Source organism: Spinacia oleracea, chromosome 2 (assembly GCF_020520425.1).
Source record: "Spinacia oleracea cultivar Varoflay chromosome 2, BTI_SOV_V1, whole genome shotgun sequence".
Classification (NCBI taxonomy): domain Eukaryota; kingdom Viridiplantae; phylum Streptophyta; class Magnoliopsida; order Caryophyllales; family Amaranthaceae; genus Spinacia; species Spinacia oleracea.
In genome coordinates, this window is record NC_079488.1 from 18,134,611 (window position 1) to 18,150,545 (window position 15,935).

The 15,935-nt window shown below is 36.2% G+C and overlaps 1 long non-coding RNA gene across 2 annotated transcripts; it reads right to left on the reverse strand.

The window, feature by feature from the left end:
• Positions 1-9,677: 9,677 nt before the first annotated feature.
• Positions 9,678-12,935, reverse strand: LOC110775471 (uncharacterized). Of its 2 annotated transcripts, XR_002529763.2 has the most exons (5): positions 12,781-12,935; positions 12,607-12,677; positions 11,340-11,431; positions 11,037-11,204; positions 9,678-9,964 (listed from the first exon to the last, which is right to left on the reverse strand). It is a non-coding gene; the product is annotated as an uncharacterized lncRNA (long non-coding RNA). The 2 variants fall into 2 exon arrangements; XR_008927501.1 differs by having other exon boundaries at positions 12,607-12,904.
• Between the last annotated feature and the right edge of the window lie 3,000 nt (positions 12,936-15,935).

Genomic DNA, 15,935 nt, shown 5'->3' on the forward strand with positions numbered 1-15,935 from the left:
CGGATCAAGTATTTAATGGCATTAAATACTCCATCTATGAATATTCGGAATCGACGGATCTTGTTTTCAGTGGGAGCTGAGATCGTCACAGGCAAGAAATGAATACTCCGGAAACGATGATATTGCCGGAAACGGAAATATGGATCGTATCGGAAATATAAATATTATCCAAGTCGTAGATGTTGCCGGAAACGGAAACATGGTACGTATCGGAAAATATTATCGGAAATGGAAATATTGCCAGAATCGGAAATATTGCCGGAAACGGAAATATTGTCAGAATCAGAAATATTATCGGAATCGGAAAATAATTCCGGAAACGGAAATATTAAATATTTGTTCGAAACGGAAATTAATTCCGGAATCAGAAATGTTAAATATTGTTCGTATCGGAAATGAATTCCGGAATCGGAAATTTAATCGGAAGCGTATCGTACGAATAAGCATCGGACGAGGCCTGCCGGACGAGGGCCCAGCTCGAAGCCAGGCCATCGCCCAGAAAGCCAAACGCGCGCCACAAGCCCAGCCAAGGCAGCGCCCAGGCCTACCGCAAGGCAGGCCCAACGCGCGCCAAGACCGCGGCTGCGTGGGCCTCGCTGCGTGGGCTGCTGCTCGCACGCACGCGCATGGGCGGCCCATCGTGGCTGCCGTGTGTGTGTGTGAGTTTGTGTTCATGCACGATTCCTAAAACGTGCAGAGTTCGGTTAATGATTAAATTCCTAATTCTATTTGATAAATTAATTAATTAGAGTTCTTGTAGGATTCTAAGTTTAATTAATTCGTATCCTAATAGGATTCCAATTCTCTTTCCATACCCCTATAAATATGTGGCCTGGGTTCACAATTTATAACGAGTTTTCAAGTATTCAAAGTGAGTTTTTGAGAGAAAAATTCAGTCACACATCTTGCTCAAAAGTGCCGAAAATTCTAGTACCTTAAGGGCGATTCTAGTTGGTCAATCTTAAGGCGGATCCGGACGTGCTGTGGACTATCTACGGAGGGACGACACTTGGAGTCCTAAAGACTTGTTCTTGCTCGGTTCGGGCGCAGCTAGGGAGGGCACGCAACAAAGAGTATGCATCTAAATTATGCTATATGATTATGTGTAAATAATATGTATTCCTGGGTTAATGGTTGTTTCCGCATGATTTATGTAATGTCATATGTATCATAACCTAACAAGTGTATCCTAGCTTCCATTGTTTGAGTTATTACCGAAGTAAGAACCTCAAGCGGTATATGATACCAAGGAAGTTTGATTGCTAGGTCACTTCTCTTTAAACATAAATTTATAGGTAGAAACGGAATCGTAAATTCCTTTCATTTGTTCCTCGTTTTCCTATTTCTTGTACCCTTTCTTATAGTCTTAAGAATTGAATTCTTTAGTGTTGACTTTTATACTTTGTTAGACATGTCCAATGTCACCAACAAGGTTCTTTACCATTTTAACTTATGTTGAATATTTTGTTTCAACTAGATGATCTTACCAGAAGCTTCTAAAGTTCTCTAAGCATCGATCTATTCGAATGTCTAGGGACTAGACTCATTCGAGAAATAAAAGGACAAAGATATTAGGTTGTTAACCATTGGTAAAGCTGAGCGTATTAAACTCAATGCTTTATGATCTCAAAACTACATTGTATTTTGAATTCACAAGCACCAATTGGTTTGCCATTCGATTTTGATATTCGAAAACAACCATAAAAGTCGCTAAAAGAAACGTACATTTTAAATTGCTCACTTTCTCTCATTTCCGTGAATCGTTCTTGGATTCACTACCAATCGAGGAAATTTACTGTTACCTTTCTAAAAGGATTTACTGCAGTGCAAGATATTTAATTATAAAAAATAATTAAAACATTCATTGAAGCATGCAAAGTCTAAACATTTATCATGAATAATAACTTGAAAATGAAAGCAATCATGCAATTTAAACAAGTCATTAGCATTTTATTCGAATTATGTGTTCCGGCAGGTGTGAATAAAATGATTCCAAGACCCTAAAACCATTGAAGAATTAAGCACAGTTTGTCGACTCAATTCTAAAACATTTTAGGTAAGCAAAAGCCTTTTGCTAATAGTCTAGAAACTACTCTTGGTTGATAGGTACGTCTAAGAACTTATTAGGTAAACCTATCGATTTTGCCACGACATAAAAGGACTCCTTACTTATATTGTTGAGTTTCACCAAAACTAACATGTACTCACAATTATTTGTGTACCTTGCCCCTTTAGGACCAATAAGTAACACCTCGCTGAGCGAAAACTATTACTAGATTGATGTAAAGGATATCCAAGCAAGTGTATATTTTGGCATGGCACCTTTTAACTCAATTTTTAAGTTTGGAACTTAAGGCTCTTACTATGTTGGTTAGATTTTAAGTGAACTAAAATCCTTAATCATGCAACATAATCAAGCCGTAATCTCATGCATTTTAAGACATATTTAAAGCAATAAATAACTTAAAGCATGCATAAGATAAATGTGATCTAGTATGGCCCGACTTCATCTTGAAGCTTTAACTTCAAAGTCCGTCTCGAAAATCTCCGTGGGAGGCACCATTTTCTTCAAATAGGATAAGCTATAATTAAAACTAATTACAACTATTTGATGGTACGCAGACCATATTTGAATTGAAAAACGACTTTGGTACTTTAGACCAATTACATTCAAATTAATGGTACGCAGACCATATTTTCTATCCTATTTGGGCCATACTAGTCACTTCATAACCTGCAAAACAGTACATATACAATATATACCATTCACCCATTCGTTATCATGAATGGCCCACATAGCTGGTTAGTAAAACACATTATGCATCACGTAAACATTTGCAGCAATTAATCAAGGGCACCAATAATCTACCAATTATTCAGTCCTTATTAATTCTAATCAAGTTGTTTTAACCTTAAGGATTTGTAGACCTAATCAAGAGTTTATGACTAAAAAGGGCTCCCACTCAAACCAATAAATTCATATGCTTTACTAATTTTAAAAATGTATTTCAAGTCTAACCGGAAACATACAAATTTAATTAAAATTTAAAGCCCATATAAATTTATAATCGAATCCAAAAATTTTAATTTGATTTCAGTCGTATTTAAATTAATTCATGATTTTAATTTTAGTAAAATAATTAGAATAAATAAAATTTATTATAATTACAATATTCAAAATTAAAATCCAAGAAAATAATTTAAATTATTAATTTTAAAATTAATTAAAATTACGTAAACTGAAAATTTCAAATTAAACATTCAAAACGATCTAATCGCAACGCAAACACCCTACGCATCGCACGCCCATGGGCCACACGCACACAGCCATCGCTGGCCATGTGCGCGCAGCCCATGCGCTCGTCGCATAGATGCTGCATCTACCCATCGCAAGCCATAGCACAAGTTGGTGCTCGCTGCGCGCGCGCCAGCGCTCGATGCACGCGAGCCATCGCTCGATGCACGCGAGCCATCGCTCGCTGTGCGCGCTCGCCAGCGCTTGCTGCGCGCGCTCCAGCGCTCGATGCATGCGAGCCATCGCTCGCTGTGCGCGAGCAATTGCTCGCTGCGCGCGATCGACGCTGGGCGCAGCGCTCGTGGCACGCGAGCTTGCGCTCGCTGCGCGAGAGGCTGCGCGCGCTTGCGCGAGGCAGTGCGCGTTGTGGCGCAGCTCGCTTGCTGCCCACACGCGACTGTCGTGCCTTGCCTTCGCCCATGCCTCATTCGTCCATAGCTCGTGGCCCACGACACAAGGCAGGGCTACTGCCTTGTGCTCGTGCACCATGCCCTTGCTCATTGCATTCGTGCCGCACGGGCGATGAGCTCCCTTGCTCGTCGTCGCATGCCCGCACTATACAACACTCCTTAAGGGTAACACGAAGCGTCCATTGCTTTGTGCGTGCAAGTTATATGAACGAATTGCATAAAAATTTAAAATTTATATTTAAAATTAATGACAAATTAATAAATTAATATTAATTTCATAATTTTAGGGCGAAAAATCGAAAATTTATTATTCAATTGATTTCCGATTATCATGGATTCAAGCCTAGGTCATAAAAATTTAAAATTTATCATAAATTTACAATTTTTATGGTGGTTTTTAATCATAGGTTTCTAATTAAATTATAATTAATTATGAAAATCAAATTAATTCTAAATTATTCTAATTTTCAACTAATTAATCATAATTACAAATTAGATTGCATAATTAACAAGGCTAGGCATTCAAACTTGTTAAACATATACTGTAGGTCAATCAAAAATTCAAGATTTATCAACAAGAATCGCAAATATTTAATTTAACATCTTAAATTTACGAAATTTTGCATTCGAAAAACTAAAACCTTCGAAAAGTCATAGTTAGGCTTCGAATTTTAGAATTCCTTTTACATGCGGAATTGACACAAAAATCACTCGATTTGGATGAGTAACGAAGAAACTGCCGAAAAACTGCGTACGTATAATTAAATAAACGCAATTTGCAATTAATTAACAATTACGAAAATTAATCACCCCTTTTAATTCTTGCAAATTTGTAATATTTAACCATGTTCATGCAATTTAGATTATGAAAATATTAAGAGCGCAAGCTCCACTCTCCGAGCGCCCTTCGGCATCAACCTCGGAAGAGACCTGCTTCGCCTTCTCCTCAGGAACTCGATTCTCTTCCTCATCACTAGAGGAGGAAACCATACCAGACTTCTTCTTGTTAGGTTATGATACATATGACAATTCATAAATCATGCGGAAACAACCATTAAGCCAGGAATACATATTATTTACACATAATCATATAGCATAATTTAGATGCATACTCTTTGTTGCGTGCCTTCCCTAGCTGCGCCCGAACCGAACAAGAACAAGTCTTTAGGACTCCAAGTGTCGTCCCTCCGTAGATAGTCCACAGCACGTCCGGATCCGCCTTAAGATTGACCAACTAGAATCGCCCCTAAGGTACTATAAATTTTCGGCACTTTTGAGCAAGATGTGTGACTGAATTTTTCTCTCAAAAACTCACTTTGAATACTTGAATAACTCGTTATAAATTGTGAACCCAGGCCACATATTTATAGGGGTATGGAAAGAGAATTGGAATCCTATTAGGATACGAATTAATTAAATTAGAATTATAATAAAACTCTTATTTAATTAATTTATCAAATAGAATTAGGAATTTAATCATTAAACGAATTCTGCACGTTTTAGGTTTCGTATGCGAACACAAACACTTACGCTAGCATGACCCGCAAGCGTGCAGGCCATGCCCGCGCACAGCCCACACGGCCGCACGGCCCACGCGAGCTACAAGCCCACGCGAGCTGCAGCAATGCTCGCAGCCCACTGCTCGCAGCTGCGCGCGCTGTGCGCGCTGCCACGGCCTGCTGGGCCTGGCCTTGCGCTGGGCCTGGCGTGGCCTTGGCTGTTCGTGTGGCGCGCTTGGCTTGCTGGGCGATGGCCTGGCTTCGTGCTGGGCCCTCGTCCGGCAGGCCTCGTCCGATGCTTATTCGTACGATACGCTTCCGATTAAATTCCCGATTCCGGAATTTATTTCCGATACGAACAATATTTAATATTTTCGATTCCGGAATTAATTTCCGTTTCGAACAAATATTTAATATTTCCATTTCCGGAATTATTTTCCGATTCCGATAATATTTCCGATTCAGACAATATTTCCGTTTCCGGCAATATTTCCGATTCCGGCAATATTTCTATTTCCGATAATATTTTCCGATACGTACCATGTTTCCGTTTCCGGCAACATCTACGACTTGGATAATATTTATATTTCCGATACGATCCATATTTCCGCTTCCGGCAATATCATCGTTTCCGGAGTATTCATTTCTTGCCTGTGACGATCTCAGCTCCCACTGAAACCAAGATCCGTCGATTCCGAATATCCATAGATGGAGTATTTAATGCCATTAAATACTTGATCCGTTTACGTACTATTTGTGTGACCCTACGGGTTCAGTCAAGAGTAAGCTGTGGATTAATATCATTAATTCCACTTGAACTGAAGCGGCCTCTAGCTAGGCATTCAGCTCACTTGATCTCACTGAATTATTAACTTGTTAATTAATACTGAACCGCATTTATTAGACTTAACATAGAATGCATACTTGGACCAAGGGCATTATTTCCTTCACTTCTTCCATCTTCCCCCAACCATGGCGAAGTGTAAAGCGCCGAAGAGCACAGAAAAGGGTAGAAAGAAAGAAAAACAAAATTAACTTTCCAGAAGCAGAAAACGCCGATGAAATGAACGAAGTGAGATCCCAAAGCAGATTCTCAGTGAATTTGCGAAGATCTGAAGAAAACACTCGAAGAAACCGCTGGAATTCTTAGGAAGTTTTGAGAGATTTGAGCGAATAAAGTTTTGGAATGAAGAAAATGGGCGATATTTATAGGCCACGATCTAAAAACCGCCCAACTTCCACTTTATTCCCAACCAATTAATCAAAGACACTTCCGAGGACTCTTCTCGACACTTGTTCCACAAGTACACGAATCCAAGTGCTTCTTTTGAAAAAAGGAGGGAACTTTTGGACTTCTGACAGTTGGAAACCCACCCATTTAATTCTAAATGGGTTGGGTCTGGGGGGCATGTTGTTTGGGCTCCCAATTGAATATCAATTGGGCCACTAAGTCCAAAGCCCAATGGCTCAACACAACAACATCAAACCCATTGTTCGCTTAACATGGCTATTCAGCCACCAACAAGGCCCACGGCCCAACAGTAATAAATGACCTATGGGCACATTTATTACACAAACACTATAAATAGGCCGCCAAAGCTCACACCTCAAGGTACGTCCAATTTATCGCCTTAAGACTACTCTCTAGAGAACTTCTCTCTAGAATCCGAGCATCGTTCTTACTTAGGCATCGGAGGGGCTTTCCTCGGAAACACCCCCGAGGCTAGTAACTTTGTCTTTGTGCAGGTGAATTCGGACACAACTCATTCAAGGTAGCAAGATCTTCAACACACACGAAAGGGCCTTCACTCGAAGCCCATTGTTTCCACCGTTACAACACCGGAACAGATGTTATGACTTTACATGTTTACTAAAATTTAAATCTTTTACGGGGAGATTAATTAAGGGTGATATTTCTTAAAAAGGTTTATTTTGATTATAACTTAGCGTTAAGTCTCAACTTGCTTCAACTTTTGTAATTAATGCTAGAAGGCTTGGAGCTATGCATATCAACATATAATTCGATATAGGGAGCTAGAGCATTATATAAACAGTGGGGCATGACTCGTAGGGCTCACAACCAGATCAAATCGACATCCGATAAAAATCGAAATGACCCGGGAAAAAAAATTCCACGCATTCAATCCTTATGAGCACAATGACCCCACACAACATTATTCAATTACACTCAATCCGTAACCGACTGCTAACTCAATTTTACATCCCCGCATGGCCGCATGAGACGATTCATGATCATCTTAGCGAGGCCAAGTTGTTAGCTAGCTATGTAATTTCTTAGGAAATTTCCACTTAACCTTTTGGTTAGACCAACTTGACCTACCTACCTCAATATTATATATAAAAGCGTCATGCTAAATTACTCTATTTAATACGAAGTATTTTACTTGCATTTATTTTGATAGGTAAGAAGAACAATTCCTATCAGACAGAAATCTATACATAATACAAGTCAACTCGACCCAAGTCCACAAGTTAAACCCTTCCAAAGTGGGAGAGAAGATCTATTACTATATACTAAAAGAGACATCAGGAATGATACGTGTCATTTCCTGATTCGATTTTTTCCCGTCAAATTTTTTTTTTTAACTTTTTTAAAAGATTTTACTTTGCATTTTTTTTTGAAAACTAAGATAAAAATTGAAGTAAAAATATAATTGAATTACCATTGATAGAATATGCAGTTATTTTGTAAATATTATGTATTAATTATATTCCTAATTAATAGCCTCATATCATGCTATTGTACAACAAATAGTTTGTATATATACTGACAATACATAATTAATGAAAGTCAGGGGAATTATTTCTCACAACCATAAATGTAACTACGTAATACATGATATATTATTGGAGGAAAGATGAATCAATATTATTTTCTCCTTTACAATTTGATTTTATTTATGTATTGTTATAACTTTTTAATTAATTTATATAATATTGAAGAATTGGTTTCTAAATTCTAATGTTAGTCTAATAATAATACACGGTGAGTACGTACGGATGTTAATTAAAATAATAATAAGTGGTAAGTATACAACTATATAATCCTTAACTTTGTACTCCGTATTGTACTAATATGCATATTTAGCTTATTTGGATATATATTTTATACACTATGAACTCATACTTTTGTATATATTCTTTTTACTTTCATGTTTTCCTAATATCACAAGTATTTTATTTAGATACTATTGAAATAATAAAATATTTTAGTAATCCGCACGGGACCTAACCTAGTAACTGCATAAGGAATACCAAACCAAAGAACCCATAGTGATAATTAATCTCTGACCTTAATTAAAATGCAATACCTCAAAATATCTTAGAAAATGTTTTCCTTTTTTTAAAGGACTGAGGTGACGTGGATATTCGGGCATGTGTGCAGACTAGGTCAAGTATTAATAGTTCATGTACTGCATGTCAAGTTTGGCCAAGAATTAATAATGCTGATCGATTAAGGTAGTCAACTACTTTAATTATGTTTTTTTTTGACATAATACTTTAATTATGTAAAAAGCATCTTCAAGTTGAAACCATTATTAAAAAAGAAAAATACTAGTACATGACTACATGCTTCCTGCTACTCCTTATAAAGCATTGTCAACCTTCTTATTTTTTAAAACACAACCATATATTAATGCCTATACTAATATGCTATAAACATTTCACCCATGTCTTGAAAATTAACTAACTAAAATCTACTCCATTATCAATGAGATTAACTCGGAAGCCTTTGCCGAAATATAATCCAAGGAAACACAGTGTGTGTTCTATTCACCGGATGAGATTTGAAATTATCTGCACTTTTTGAACTAATTAAGATTGATTGGAGCCTATTAGACTCGATTGTAAAAGAATAAACATTAGAGAGTACCTGATTGTATGAATGCAACAAATCTAAAGCGAAAATGATAAAGGTCGCAACATGCGACCTTTAAGTCGTGTCACAATGATGACATGGCATGCTTATGTGTCATTATTTTAATTGGAAAATAAAATATTTAATTTATATATCCTACACTACTACAAAACGCGTCATTTTTCGACGCTTTTTTGGCTATTTTTCGACGCCTAAAGGCGCCGAGAACATTTTTCTCGACGCCCAAAGCAAGCGCCGAGAATTTGGCCGTAGAGAAATTCTCGACGTTTTGCTGCGTCGATATTCTCGACGGTGTTTGTCGTCTACAGAATATTTTTGGCGCCAATCTGCGTCGAGAATCTCGACGGTGTTTGGTGTAGCTAATTATTTCTCGACGGTCATCTGCGTAGTAATTTTTTTTACGGGCTTACCAACAATTTTTTACGCGAATCATGTTTTGACACTATATAGCGTCGAGAATATAGTTGTTTTTTTTTTTTTATCGTTCATTGTTGCCCGAAGCAAAATCAACCTGAAACTAATTCAAACCAAACAGATGTAATTAACTATATATAGCATGAACACCTTTAAAATGTAATAATACGTACTTAGCTCGCTCCAAATCATATCATCAAATTAAGTTTACACATTATCCAAACTATTAAATTAGCTAGCTAGTATCTCCAAAACACAAATTTAATACCCAAAACACCATATCTACTATTATAATTCCAACTTATTATTCTAAAATGTCATCTTCAAATTAAAACAAAGGCCACTCAATACAAGTTCAAGAATATCAGCTTCATAGTTGAAGGAGCTATGCATCACCACTTGATTCTTTTCTTCCACCACCATTATCTCCAAATGCATCCTGGACCTTAAGAAAAAAAAATATACAAACGGTAAGTAACAGTTTCTACCACGGTGTAAAATAAATTAAGAGAAGTCCACGGTAAACAATAGCACGCAAAAATTCCCAATCAAAATTATTGAATTGGTTCACGAAAATAAATACTTTTCTAATTAATTGTAAGTATATGTTCTGATTTCGGCATATTTACTCCGTAGTAGTTTAGTACACTATTTAGGCTCCTGGATAGAATTCCTAGAAGTCTGAACATCAGTAATACAATTTTGGCAGCTATAAATTCAGTAACAAGTATATAAAATATCACATCAAGAAAATTATAGTTGATCCAAGTCGGACCAGCAACTTATAGTGGAAGCGAAAATGTAGTCCTTCAGATGTTTCACAACGGGCCATGCATTACCATCTGATACTCTATTACCCAGTTAAGAAGTAAGTTGGAAGCTCCCTATGCCTTTACTACTTATTGACATAAGAAATGCAACCATTGGTAACATTAACAGGTCAACGCTTTAACTACCAGACTCCAAAATACAACAGAGCCACCCACTGCAGATTAGCAGATATTCAGATTAGGGTGTTTCTGTCCCTAATCTGAATATCTGCTAATTATGTACAAATTATAGGGGCTTGTCTAATCAGCAGTGTGTTCATGGTATTGAATTGATTGGCTCGACTGATTTTACGGGCTTAGATGAATGTGAGAGGAAAAGGCAGTTGAAGCTTACATTCTGATAGTATATTGGATGTAGAATCTCATTTAGTAGAACCAGTATGGTCTAACTTTCTCAGGAGGAAGAATATTATACAACAAATTGATCCATTCTAAAAGAGGTAAACTGAGGAGATATTAGGGAATTAACAATTAAGGTGGACCGAAGTTTAATGTCAAATTGTGCACATTAGTAGTTAACTAGCCATCTTTAATTTGTTCTTTAGCATGTAGAACGTTTCATCAAAAACTCCCAGGCTAGCTGCTAATACATCACCAGAAGAACACCAACCCCAATCTTCCAGCACCACAAATAACCAAATCAAAAGGGTGAGACAATTTCCAAAAGCTACTATAATAAAAGAATACCTTGAATAGAAAAGCATGGAGTCTCCTTTGATTTGCACTATCCAGTATTCCAGTTCCAGAGCTAGTCATGTTCAACCAAGTTTCACATCAAAAGATTAAAGAGGTAAGCCTGCAGCTTCCGCTACTCATACTTCTGATGGTCTAGCAACTGTCATGTCTCTTTTTCCACTGCATATTCAGCCAGTGCACCACCGGTCAGTCAGTCAATGAAACACCAGTCACGTTGGTTTTTACCCCACTGTAAGCTTCTAAAAAAAACTATTCTGATTGAAGAATTATGGAATTGAGAAACAAGCAGCTTACATCATGGCTTAACAGGGTCAGAACCTTGTCACCAGCTTTGAACTTTGTTGCCGAAGATCCAACCTCGACTACCTCCCCTACAACATCAATTCCTGTAAAAAAAACAAGAGTTGGCCTTCAGCTTGAAGAGTAATGCAAGAAATACATCTTGGCAAGAACAAGAATCATTTATTTCTTGAAAAACACAAGTAGTGTTACGCCTTGTCAAACTTTTACGCTATACATAAGACATATTCAGCCAGTGCAACATTTACGCTATACGCCTAATCATGCAAATGACAATAAAATAGTAATTCAATACTCAACTGCCCTGAATCTAGTATTCCGTATGTAATAGTCTGAAATCTAAACTGGACACTCGTGTAAATGAGATTCTATGAGATTTTTTTAGATTAAATCCAGCCTCAGCAAATTTGTACAGCGTCGAGAAACTACGGAAATTGTAGTAGTGTTGATCAAGAAATATGAAATTAATCTAAATCCAGCAGATGCTCAAACAGTCATCATCAACTTAGATAGTGTAATGAAAATAATTCTAGTACCAAACTCGTAAAATTGGGAACATGGAAATTAACAGGAAACAGGAAATGTAACTGGTAGGAATAGAGACATAGACTTAGAATAGACAAGCATGTTTTCTATCCTTCCAGGCACTAATAGATAAAATTTATTCAGTATACTCTGTTATTCATGATGTAACTGATGCTTGATATTTAGAACTGAAAATATTACTGAAGCTTTCATTGTGCCTAAAATGGCCAGCAAACCACATGTGACAACAACTTAGAATAGCAGTTTACAATTACTCAATATAATCATCAATCAAGCATGATACAACGGAAGATATTAAATGCATCATGGCTGCATCCACAGTCAGATACAAGAGGGGGGAAAAATACTTGTAACAATTGAATTTTTATTCTAAAATTATCAATTAAGAAATCCCTTAGCATCTAATAACAAAAAGTGAAACGAAACTATAAAATTGTTCAAGCGGCAAATACTGCGAAAATAAAGAAGGGGTTGGACTGTCATAAACAATCAATTAAAAAACTCAAACTTGGATTTTAATGTTGATTACAAACTCAATTTCCAGATCATTCACATGGATCAATAAACCAACATTGCATTTCCCGAATCATCAAACCCGATAATCAAATTAAACAAATTCCGGATCAATTTTTCTAACCAGAAATTAGACCTAGATTACTTCACCAACAAAAGGGAGAAAATAAATAAATCAATGAGATTGTAATTGTGAACTGACCTGACTACCTTCAAAGTATCCGGAATCGTGTTGAACGAAATCATAGAACCGAGATCTGAGAGCGATGAATCCTGAAAAAAAAAAGGGGAAAAAAATTTAAAAAATTTAAAAAATTCAGTGGATTTTTAGGAGATGAAAAGTGAATTTCAAAGAAATGAAGAGAAAGAGGAGAACTTATTGAAAGAGATTATTAGAAATGTAGATCTGAAACCAGTGATTTGAGAGAGCGTAGAAGTTACGGAGTACTATCAGTTTAGGGTTAAGATTGAGAAGTGAGAACGGCGGGTGGTAGCGGGGCAAGTTCTCACCCAAAATGAATACGCGGAAAACCAAATAAGACCACGTGAGGGTCATGTGGCTGCTGACCAATATCTCGACGTTAATATTAGACGAGAAAATTGAATGGCATTTATAACCGTCGAGAAAACACGGATACCATAATTTGATACCAGCGGTTATCCTCACCGTCGAGGCTATAGTGTCGAGAAATGACGCATTTTGTAGTAGTGCTACTTTAAATGTTTTAAAAAAAACTAGGAAAATCTTAATATTCTAATTTATTTCCTTATTTATATCGACTACCTTATTTACATATTTTTATAGTAAAAATATTACATTGATAGTAAAAATATTATTATGACTCATAGCCTACGTGTCGCCTATATGTACCAATTAAACTGCGACACGTAAGATTGCGACAACTAAATGTTGTCGCAACTTGCGACCTTTATCATCACCCAATCTAAAGTTACTAAAGTTGACTTTTCTCAATGGTACACAAAATCTAATAGACTCCTCTTTGATACCCGTATACTAATGACTTATCAACTACGGAGTACATTAAATGCACCTAATAATAATTAAATGCTATTACATGTTACTCCGTATACCAATTGAGGTTGGCATGAATGGTTAAGGGCCTCTTGCTCCTTAACCAAGGTCTTGGGTTCGAGTCCTGGGAATGGAAAAAATCTCAACTGGGAGGGATGCTGCCCATCGAGGTACCCATGCAAACTCCCGCGGGAGATTAGTCCACTCGCCGAAAGCGGTGGGAACTCCTCGTAGTAGAACCAAAAAAAACATGTTACTCCGTATATTGGAGTGTGTTTAACGTTAGTTTGTATGTTAATAATATGATAACCACCACGTTAATAAACCACCATATGATACATTGATAATTACTAACTACTAAAAAGTTAGTAGTTCAATATAATGAAGTAACATATACAAATTGACCATAAGTACTCACTAATGTAACAATCTAATAACTTAATGTTATTTTGCAAGCGAAAGTTGAGGTTATTTTAGTAAATTCACTTTTAGTGTCTCTTTTTATTACTAAAATATCCTCCACACTTATAAAATATAGAATATAATGATAACCTACTCAATAGGAAAAATCAAAGAAATATTTTAATCAATCTAGCCCCTTAAATAAATTCTTACCATTTTCGCATCGCATTCATTTTATATTTTTTTACATGTTATCCCAGGTTTAAATGTAATAACACAAATTTGTTTCTTATATTCGCACGCATCTCGTGTATACAAGACTAGTAAGTCAATAGTATAAGAGTATAGGAGAGAACCCAATTAGATTTTGTGTACTATTGAAAAAACCAGAAACAAAAGGATACCAATGAGAATTTTTCCTTATTTATTTAAGGTGAATGTAACTTCCCGTGTTCAATTCAATGCAATCCGTTTATAAAGTTATCCACACATATATAATCTGCATTATGTACTATCTATCTAAACTATCTAAGACTGAGTAGTGAGTACCTTACATTTAGGAATGGTCCATGATTTGCTTAATATAGCTTCCACAAAAGCATTACACATAGGAAGGTCAAATATCTCTAGCTTGAGACTTGGAGTGTCCTACGAATGTCCTAATCAAACATGTTTACAAATTGGAGGTTTTGGATTTTATTGTAACAAATTAAATTAAAGGAAGTGGGTTGGAATGGAGGATATTAGGCATTATAGTGTAGATATAATTCTGGTACTTATATTTAGGAGTTTAATTATGTGGTGTTAGGGTTGTGACATTATAGTACAAACATCTTATAAAAATTACGAAAGGGTTAAGCCATTTTCTCCTAATCATTATTGAGTTTAACAGAGGATAACGAGTAACATACAATAGAGTATAAAATATAAAAAGTTTAAGTGTGCGTTGTTCATTTTCTTTATGTTTTTCTCAAATGCCCCGTTTGGTTTAGCGTAAAATATTTTCAATGAAAATGATTTTCCTTTGTTTGGTTCTTTATAAGAAAATCAATAGAAAAAGAAAAAAAAGGGAGAATGTGAGAAAAGATTGATGGGAAGAAGGAAGAGGGAGGTAAGGAATAAGAGTGGAAAAATGGTTTCCTTTCCTTTCAAATGGAAAAAGTTTTTCATCCCTTACAAAACCAAACAACGTAAGGAAAAATCGTTTTTCATGAAAACATTCTACAACAAACCAAACAGAGCATAAAAGTAAAACGAGAAAAGAAAAATATTCTGTATTTAAATTATTTATCACAAAATTATGCACACAGTATAGTTAATACTTCCTCTGTTCTTTTTTAAATGACACAATTATTTAGTCACGTTTGCCAATGCACATTTCAAACATTAATATCTTCAATTATGGATAACAAAAAATTATAAAAAGTTGATATTTAAAAAATATTTATTGAGATGATTCTAATAAGACCCCACACGGCTATGTTTTTTCTTAAGTATAAATCACAAAAGGAAGTCAAATGAGCTTGTGTGAATAGTATCGAAATCCAATTGTGTCATGTTAATAAGAACGGAGGAAGTAGTTTATGGTACGATAGCAATTGTCATGTTTCAAAGAGCTTCCAGTGAAGTCAACTTAACTCAAACAAGCCCAATATCGAGCTCGACCACTCTTGGATTAAAACATATGGATCCAAATTTGCCCGATTTCAATGGGTCTTAAAATTTGACCCAACACTTAAAAGAAAGGGCCAGGATTAACCGTCCGAGTCTAAAGTAGTAGAGGATCCACACAACCAAGCCCATCTATAGTTGGGCGACTTGTGACTAGACCTGGTTATCGGGCGGGTCGAATCAGGGTCAGTGCGGGTCAAAAGTGGGCCCGGTATGAAATGGTCCTTTTTAGTGGGTCGATAATGGGTGGGTCAAAAGTAGGTTGCGGGTCAATAACGGGTTGCTAGTGGGCGAGTCAATAAACGAGCAATGAAAAATGAAAAAGAACTATGTGCAAGTACAAGTGAAAACGAAGCTATGCACATAATTTTTGTATCATTACTATTTTAGTTTTCAAAATTATTTCTGTATAAGTTTAACCCTCT